We start from the raw sequence: 8957 nt of genomic DNA on the forward strand, positions 1-8957 counted from the left end.
AAATCATGGAATTTCTTGCAAGCAAAGACTGCAGCCAGGAGCTCCTTTTCAATCTGTGCGGATCTGGTTTCGGCATCTGAAAGAGCTCGTGAAGCGAAAGCAACAGGGGACTCGTTCTGGAGACATGCTGCACCAAGTCCGCTTTTGGAAGCATCCACAGACAAAACCACAGGCTTTGCAGGGTCAAAGAATTTCAGCACTGGAGGATTCGCAAGGTCCTCTTTCAGTCGGTCAAACGCCTGCTGGTGCATTTCAGTCCAGTTCCACACAACGTCATTGTGCAGAAGTTCGCGCAATATGGATGTCTTCTCGCTGTAGTCCTTGATGAACTTGCTCAAATAGTTCGTCATGCCGAGGAAACGTTGAAGCGCAGCTTGGTTCTCCGGTGGCGGCATGTTCCGGATAGCATCAGTTTTTTCAGTGTCAGGCTTCAGACCATCCTCGGTGAATCTGTGTCCAACAAAAGACACGCTCTTTGCTCGAAACTTGCATTTGCTGAGGTTCAACTTCAGTCCGATCTGACGCGCTCTCTCCAGAATCTGTCTCAGGTTTGCATCATGTTCCTCCATGGTTGAGCCCCAAATCAGAATATCGTCGACGATGATTCCGCATGGGTAGCCCTCAAACAGTCTTTCCACAGCCGGTGAAAGACTTCTGAGGCTGTGTTGATGCCAAAAGGCATGCGAAGGAACCTGTACCTCCCAAAGGGAGTGCTGAATGTGGTTCGCAGTGAGCTGGAATGTTTGTCCATCCGGATTTGCCAAAATCCAGCCTTTGCGTCTAGGGTTGAGAAGACTTTTGCGTTGCCGATGCGTGATGCTACGTCGTCTGCTGTACGCATGGGATAGTGTGGTCGTTGAAGAGATTTATTGAGGTCTCTGGGATCCAAGCAAATTCGGACGTCACCATTTTTTTTCTTTGTGGCAACCATTTGCGAAACCCATTCTGTCAGCTCAGTTTCGCGCACTATGACGCCTTTCATAATCATGTTTTCCAGCTCTTCTTTGACCTTCGTCTCCATGGCCTGAGGAATCTTGCGTGCTGGTTTGACTACAGGAGCGACGGTGGGGTCTACTCTCATGACGTACTTGGGTGGAAGTGTCCCTAGCTTGTCGTCATCAAACAGGTCCCGAAACTCTGTAGTAATCTGTGCATGAAGCTGAGTTTCGTCCTCGTTCTTGAGCTCGTACACCGATTTGTCAAGCTCAATGAGCTGTAGGCGGAGGGCATCATTTAAACCAAGGATGGGGGTGGCCAGTCGATCAATGACTTGAAACGTGATCATCTGCATCGTATCGCCGATCCTGCAGTGAAGATCAACGGTACCCAGAGTGGAGAAACGATCGCCACCATAAGCCACAAGGTTCACCGCTTTTGACTTGTTGATCTTCTCAGTCGCTTTCACTTTCTGAAAATGTGACAGCGGAAGGACGTTGCATTTTGCTCCAGTGTCAATTTTCAGTCTAAGGTTACGTGCATTTATGGTTGCTGTGCAGTGTATTTCATTTTGATGCTGTGTCTGCATGACGGCGTGGACCTCCCAATCTTCAGTAGCATCTTCCTCGTCATCAACAACATTCACGTTCTGACTTGCTTGTCGCCTATGAGTCCGACTTGACTTACATACTTGCGCAAAGTGGTTCATCTTGGAACAGGCCGAGCACTTTTTTCCAAGTGCGGGGCAAAGTTCTTTATTTCGTGCATGGCTGCGGCCGCAGTACAAACATGGCCTTGAGTTGTTCTGCGATGGTTGAGATTTGTGAGTGACAGCATTCACCTCATGGCTCTGTGACATCTGCGTGCTGTGTTTCTCTGCACTGTCGTGGATGTGTCACATCTGGACTGCCTTGTAAAGTGTCGAGTCTTTCTCTTTCAACAGCCGTTTTCTCAGAGAGTCTGATCTCAATCCACAGACAATTCTATCACGAATGAGAGAGTCCTTCAAAGCTGCGAATTCACAGGTGTCAGCCATGATCTTCAGTGATGTGATGAAGCTCTGTACAGGCTCAGATTCTCCTTGAAATCTGGTGTTGAACCTGTGTCGTTCAATTATGACATTAGTCAATGGATCACAGAGTTCGCGGAACTTCGCTTTCAGCACCGCCACACTCTCTGGATTTTCGGCATCCTGAATGACGTCACCATCGTTATTCTTCACCTCAGACGCATTGGTGAAGGTCTTTGCTTTTTCAATAGCTTCTCTCCCTGCAAGATTCAACAGTATGTATGATCTAGTGCGATCGTTTGTATTGCCATGCGCTGCCTCGATATAGATGTCAAATTCAGTTTGAAAATGTCTCCAGTTTTCAGCAACGTTGCCGTCAAATGATAGTAGGTCCGGCTTTCGTAAGCATTCCATGACTCGGATTCAGATCTAAATCTTAACCACTGCGCGACACACTTGACTTCAAAATTAATGTTCTGTCAACGACGTGTCCACTCCTACACAGCTTGCGTATGTGTCGGGGACGGAAATAACGAATTGAACGAACAGCGCGTCGATTCGATTGTTTCAGTTCTTTGCAAAGATTCTACCTACTTGGTTGAAAATGAGCTGCACGATGTAGAGTTCGTGGATTCTGGTCACTTCTGACACCATGTAAGGTTCTCATTCTTGCAAGGTAACATGCAGATGGCTGGATTTGTTGAGAGCCTTTTAATCATAGCTTCCTTCAGATACAAGCATGGCTGCGGAGACGCAACCCAACACAACAACTAATAAACAACTAATACAATCTACACGCACACACACTATACATTTCTGAATCTGATTAAACAGCGCTGTGTTTTCAGCCAAGGACTTGTCACTATTACCGTACATAGCACACAAAACAGTAATATCATTATTATCTGGTAGAGTATCAATAGTGGTTGCTCTAACATTCGTGTACAATGGACAGTCAAATAAAAAGTGTTCACAATTTTCAACATGAAAACCACACCTGCAGAAAACATCATTTGTCAAATGTCTTTTAAACATATCTGCATTTAAATCGCTTATCTCTAATCTTAATTTACAGTGAATGATTTCTGCTTTTCGAACTTTAGAGTAGACATACGGGGGAATTTGAGGGTCATCTCTGGACAAAAATCTTTTAAAACAACCAATTGAATTCGTTTGTTTTATATGATCAGGTAATTCATTCCACAAAGATGTTGCAGAAGGAAAAAAGGAATGCTTATATAATTCAGTTCTACATCGAAACATTTGCCTATCATAATGGTTTGCGTCGGTGGTACGGATTTACTGCTGAAATGAGAGATGGTAAGTAATCAAGTAAATACACTGGCGCGAGACCATTAACTAATTTAAAATAAACGATCAATTTATGTTTTCTGCGCCGTTCTTGCAGTGTTGTAAAACCTGACTCATTGTAAAGTTTTTGATGGCTTGTTCCACGAACAGCTCCAATAATAGTTCTAATAGCATCTAGGTGCATTTTTTCAAGTTCAACTGCCAACATTGCATTGCAATTAATCCCATATTACATCTGCATAGTCAAAATGAGGAAGAATAAAAGCCTTATACATCATTTCTAGTGCCTTGCGACTGAGTCGATATTTACAGGAACGCAGACATGCAACTAAAATACGAGCTTTAACAACTATAGAGTGTACATGATGATTCCATTTACAGTCATTTTGCAGATACACGCCCAAATGTTTATGAACAGTGGTTTCAATTAATATCTCTTCGCCAAATTTTAGCGGCAATGTTTCCGGTTGTCTTCTAGTAGAGACAGTCAATAATTCAGTTTTGGACTGATTAAAATTAACTTTCCAATTTTGTGCCCATTGCATTATCTGTTGTGCATCCGAATTCAAAATTTCAGTGCGTTCAAGTGTATTATCGAGGGACACGTACATACTCGTGTTGTCGGCAAATAATTTAATTATTGATTTAATTTCAACAACAATGTCATTAATATAAACAAGAAACAGAAGTGGCCCCAAGACTGACCCTTGAGGGACACCAGAATGAACACAGCGGTAATTTGACATGCAACCTTTTATAAGTTCTACAGCTTGAGTTCTATCAGACAAATAATCTTTAATCCATTCTAATAACATATCGCTTCTACCAATTGCGTATAATTTATAAATCAAACCACGATGCCATACTCTATCGAACGCTTTGGAAATATCAAAAAATATTGCTTGCATTTTGTGATGTACATTGCTTGTCCAAAGATTGACACAAATCGTCATATATACCAAGAAGTTGAAAAACAGTTGCGTCACCTGGAATAAAGCCTGACTGAGATACTGTCAATAAATTATGATCTGTCAAATACGTAAACATATGAGTTTGAATACATTTTTCCATCACTTTACCGATACAGCTTAATAAGGATATTGGGCGATAATTTGTGCATAATGACTTCTCGCCTTTCTTGTAAACTGGGGTAACATGTGCCACTTTCCAAGCCTTTGGAAATCTATACCTTCGGCTAATGATCTACTAAACAGTTTTGAAAATGGATCAGAGACAACGTCTACGGCTGCTTTAAGAATCTTGTTATGAACAAGATCGGGATCCAGAAACCATGTCAGTAGTAATAATAAGTGGAGGAGCGGATCCTGGGTGCTCTGACAGGGTTGGAAAAGGATCATCTTCATCATCAACACAGGATTGGTTAACAAAAAATGTATTAAATACTTCTGCTTTCTCCTCATCAGAATAACAAATAATTCCGTTATTGTCAATTGGTGGAATTTCTGACTGTGATGGGCCTTTCTTGGTCATGAAATTATTTACTAACTTCCACCAATCTTTGTTACCAAAATGTATTTGCGAAATTATTCTATCGTCCAATTCAATATCATATTCTTCTTTTCTTTTACGAATTTTGTCTACTAAAACGTTTCGAATGCGTCTGAATAACGCCCAACACCACATAGAATCTAAACGTTTAGCTAAGCTGTGTATTATTTGTTTTTTCCTTATCAACTTTTTAATTCCCTCGGTTATCCATGGGGCATCTCGTTCATTTATTACAACTGTTTTTACAGGCATACAGTGCTTGGCAGCAGTCATTAGTATATCCGTAAATGATTCGACTGCTGCATCCAGTGGTTCTAAGTTAACAACCTCAGGCCAATCTAGATTTTGCAAATCATCTACAAATTTCCCAATATTGAGTTTTGAATAATTATAAATGGTGCGCTTGAATGAACGTTTTAGATTAACTGTTTTCTTTATTTTAGCATACGGACAAGAATGGTCACTGCAAACTGGAGGGAAAATATCAACTGCATCTATCATGTCTGGACATGGGGTTAATATCAAGTCAATACGAGTGGATGAATGTTCTGTAATTCGTGTTAGTTCTGTCACGATTTGAAACAAACTATTAACATTTAATAATCGTTGAAGGTGAGGCGGAGGGTTGTTCATACAATCAGCATTAAAATCGCCAAGTATGATCAATTTCTGTGGTGTCCTTGACGCTGACTGAATTGATTCATCAATCAAGTCCCAGTAATTTACATTAGCATCTGGTGGTCTATAAAAAGTACCAACAAGAAGGGTCTCCTGTCGATTTTGGTTTCCACCCATACCGCCTCCAGAGAAGGTATGCTCAAATCGTATCTGGGTTTGCATATCAAATCACTCTTCACATACACCGCCACACCCCCATGCGCATCACCAGGCCTATCGCATCTTACTGGTGGATGAAAACCATTCAGATTAATATCTTCATTATCAACATCTGTGGATAACCACGTTTCTGATACAGTAATAATATCGAAACGTCCTAATTCGGCCTGCAAATGAAATATTTTGTTCTTAAGGCTTCGCACATTAATATGAACAATATATATATATGTTTTGTTCTCTATCAAGAACTGCGGGTCCAGGGTTTGGTTCCACATCCCCACAAAGCAGCAACAAACACAAACATATGAAACAAAAAAGCATGTTCACAAACATCAATGTACTGACGAGCACATTAGAAAATGTCGTCTTATTTTTCAAACCGTTATTACAACATCGACTTCGACGACTCAAATGGTGTGAAAAACTGGCATCGTTTAATATCAAGAACAATAAGAGGGCTAGCGACAAGCCTCTTGACCCGTACAACAAAAGAACTAGACATGAATTACAATTTCTGATATTCACAAAATAAAGTTTATGCGTCGATAGTTTGACTGCGACACCGGAGTAGCCCCCAATCCTGGCCCTGAACTGTTGAAGACTACATCCACTCATTACGTCACAGTTCTTTGCAAGATTTCAAACCAGTCAGAGGCCAGGAGGTGGTACCACGTCAGTGTCGCGCTCAGAATGTTACAACCGGGAACAACTAATTCATATTCAATGCTACAATAGTGGATGACTGAAAAAGGAAAAGAGAATAACAACATCATCTGACAATGTCTCAAGATGAGAGTGAAATAAAAATAAAATAACAAGACAATCACCACAAACAACACCAACAAAGAGAACAAGAAAATCATCGGGAAAATGTAAACAAGTACGAAACAAATTAAAAGATAATAATTATAAATAAACGCTTCAAACGGCCATTGGCTCTCTCTCATTTCAACATACCAGGAACAAGTGGGGGGGGGGGGGGAAGTTGAAACAGGCGAGCACGCGGACTGGAGTGACATCTTTTGGTTACTGATATGGCCTGTTTTTACACACATGCACCAGTCACACACATGGCACGGCTGATGCGACAAGTAGGTCAACGTCACTTAAGTCACGGGAAAGTTACAAAGACAGAGTTTCCGTGCTGAATACCGTCATGTTGCTCTACATCGGTGATAACTGCATACCAAGGCTCATGCGGAAGGCAATATCACCAATAGGCACATGTTTCTGTTGCCAATATATCATCAATAATAGCAACTTAATATTATTGTATATTATTGAGTCTGATTTATGAGAATGAGAATGAGGGAGAGAGAATTGTATTAAATTGAATTGAATTAAATTGAATTGAATTGATCTTTATCTTACCACTGTGCTACACGACACTTGAGATTGACGAACTTCTCAAATGTCGTATAGTGATCCGGGCAATGGAGTGACTCGTAAGCTGCTTTGTTTTTGCGATCTCAGTTCGATCCCCAAATTTCTTTGGACTATAGAACAAAATCAAAGCACTAGTTAAAAAGATTATTTATTTACAGAAACAAAATTGACCGACTATGGCAAGGCTCGAACCAGCGATCTCATGATCTCTAGCACATTTCACTACTGACTCACTGACCTAAGAAGGCAAGCTGACCGATAGGTGCAAAATAGGAAAGTCTAATTTGCGAGATACTGGTGACTGCCGGCGCCTGAGCCTGGGGGCTCCGAGTCCGGCTGGCCGGATCCCGAGCCACTCCGAACAAAAAAGGAAAGGTTCCATAAATATCGACGAAAAATTACCATAGGCAAAACTTTGCAACTTTTAGATACGAGAAGAAATCCAAATCAATTATCTACCCAAAACACGTTGTTTTGTTCAGCTTGCTTGCGTATTGTGTGTTCTATGCTATTCTTACTGATGCAGGTGTCGATCGCATTTCCGATCAAAAACAGGAGTTTTGGGGTCAGATATGAGGGGTATTATGTCGAAAAGCGCTGTATGTCTGCAATGATTTGGTGGATTGCTTTGAAACTTTCAGACTAATTTCACCTACACACATGAACTAGACATACTACGAGTAGTAGTATAGACAAAGTGAATGGAATGACAAGGGAATTATTGCTTTAATTTGGGTGAGTAATGTGTTGCAATATTTTATTTTTATGGCGAAGTTTATGTAATTTTACTTGCAAAAGTAGCACACATGGTAAACACTATTTAGTGTGTGCCATTCAAGAGTGCTACTTTTGCCAGTAGAATTAAATAGTATATCAACAAAATGGTTACAAAATAGTTGTTTAAAATTGGAACACTCCAGTTTATAGTGCATGCAACAACTTACCCGGAGCGATAACCTCCATGATAATCAAACGAAGTATGTACTATGTGCTTGTCTGTTTGTGTTATGTATAAGCCTTCCACTTGACAAACAAACTTGTATTTTATCCCAAGATAGTCTGCATATGGTCCAGACAGTCGCCATGCGACTTTAGTGTTCTATTGTCCGCTTTCGCCACCAACGCGTACGTCGCGTGTTTGTTTAAGTGCCATCGTACTTGATACTATGTTGACAGAGAGACACAGATTGTTTTTGTTTGTCGTTTTTTGTAACGGTGTCCCTACACCGTATACTGCTCGATGAGAGAGAAAGAGAGAGCAGGACAAGCGGAAAGAGGGAGAGACCGAGGGGGAGAGACACAAACAGATAAACAGATTGAGAAACAAAGAGAGAGAAAAAGAGAGAGAGAGAGGGAGAGAGAAAAAAACACGTCGCGTAAGGCAAAAATACAATATTTAGTCAAGTAGCTGTCGAACTCACAGAATGAAACTGAACGCAATGCAACGCAGCAAGACCGTATACTCGTAGCATCGTCAGTCCACCGCTCATGGCAAAGGCAGTGAAATTGACAAGAAGAGCGGGGTAGTAGTTGCGCTGAGAAGGATAGCACGCTTTTCTGTACCTCTCTTCGTTTTAACTTTCTGAGCGTGTTTTCAATCCAAACATATCATATCATACCGACAAGGAATAAGATGAAAGTGTTTTTGAATTGATTTCGAAAATTTAATTTTGATCAACATTTTTATATTTTTAATTTTGAGAGCTTGTTTTTAATCCACATATAACATATTTATATGTTTTTTTAATCAGAAAATGATGGAGAATAAGATGAACGTAAATTTGGATCGTTTTATAAACAAATGGTTTTTTTTACAATTTTCAGATTTTTAATGACCAAAGTCATTCATTAATTTTTAAGCCACCAAGCTGAAATGCAATACCGAAGTCCAGGCTTCGTCGGAGATTACTTGACCAAAATTTCAACCAATTTGGTTGAAAAATGAGAGCGTGACAGTGCCGCCTCAACT

Source organism: Littorina saxatilis, linkage group LG9, assembly GCF_037325665.1.
Source record: "Littorina saxatilis isolate snail1 linkage group LG9, US_GU_Lsax_2.0, whole genome shotgun sequence".
NCBI lineage: Eukaryota > Metazoa > Mollusca > Gastropoda > Littorinimorpha > Littorinidae > Littorina > Littorina saxatilis.